Below are 1,090 nucleotides of genomic sequence, written 5' to 3' on the forward strand. Positions count from 1 at the left end.
GGATGCCATCCTCCAGGAGGAACCTGGGGAGCTCCTGAAATTATGGCTCATCTCCAGACGGCAAAGATCAGTTCCCCAGGGGGGAAATGGCTGCTTTGGAAGGTGGACTCTCCATGGCAGGGGTGTCAAACCCATTGGTTATGAGGGCCAGATCTGACATAAATGAGACACTGTTGGACTGGGCCATGTCGGTCTGGGCCACGTGTGTTCCTATTTAAGATTAGGTAGCAGAGATAGAAACTTTATAAAGGACACTGACAAACACAATTAAAGATTTTTTTTAACTTAAACTAAAATATGCTTAAAACATTAGCACTTGTTGGTCTTAAAGGTGCTGCTTTCTTTGTATCTCTCCCATGGGATTTAGGGAACTGGACAAAGGAAGCTCTGGCTCTTTCCTTTCTTCCCCAGAGGACCAGGAGGGGGAGAAGCCTCAACCAATAGAAGGAAGAGAGGCTTGGCTCAGTAGCTCTGCTGTATGATTGAGAGAGCCTGGAAAAGAAAGCTCTGCCCCCCCCTTCTTCCCTAAGGGAGGAGCCTCAGCCAATGGAGACAATAGAGCTGGAGTGGCCGAACTTGCTTAACATAAGAGCCACATGGAATAAATGTCAGATGTTTGAGAGCCACAAGACATGTACATCAGATGTTTGAGAGCCACAGGACAGGAAGGAAGGAAAGAAGGCAAATGGATTTGTGGGGAGAGGTGGAAAGAAAGCAATTTTAAATTAATTTCCCAAGCTGCTGGCTGGCTTGGTTTGGAGAAGTGATTTAATGAGAGAAATGTCTTCTCCAAGCTGGCCAACAGGGTGTTAGGGGCTCCAACAGCCACACATTATGTGTTAAAGAGCCACATGTGGCTCCTGAGCCACAGTTTGGCCACCCCTGCAATAGAGATTTTGAACATATGAAGCTGCCTTATACTAAATCAGACCCTTGGTCCATCAAAATCAGTATTGTCTACTCAGACTGGCAGCGGCTTTACAGGGTCTCAAGCTGAGGTTTTTCACATCTACTTGTCTGGACCCTTTTTAGTTGGAGATGCCGGGGATACAGTTTTGCACTGTAGTTAGTGATTGAGGAGGCCTGGCAA

The sequence above is a fragment of the Heteronotia binoei genome, chromosome 5, assembly GCF_032191835.1.
Source record: "Heteronotia binoei isolate CCM8104 ecotype False Entrance Well chromosome 5, APGP_CSIRO_Hbin_v1, whole genome shotgun sequence".
Classification (NCBI taxonomy): Eukaryota; Metazoa; Chordata; class Lepidosauria; order Squamata; family Gekkonidae; genus Heteronotia; species Heteronotia binoei.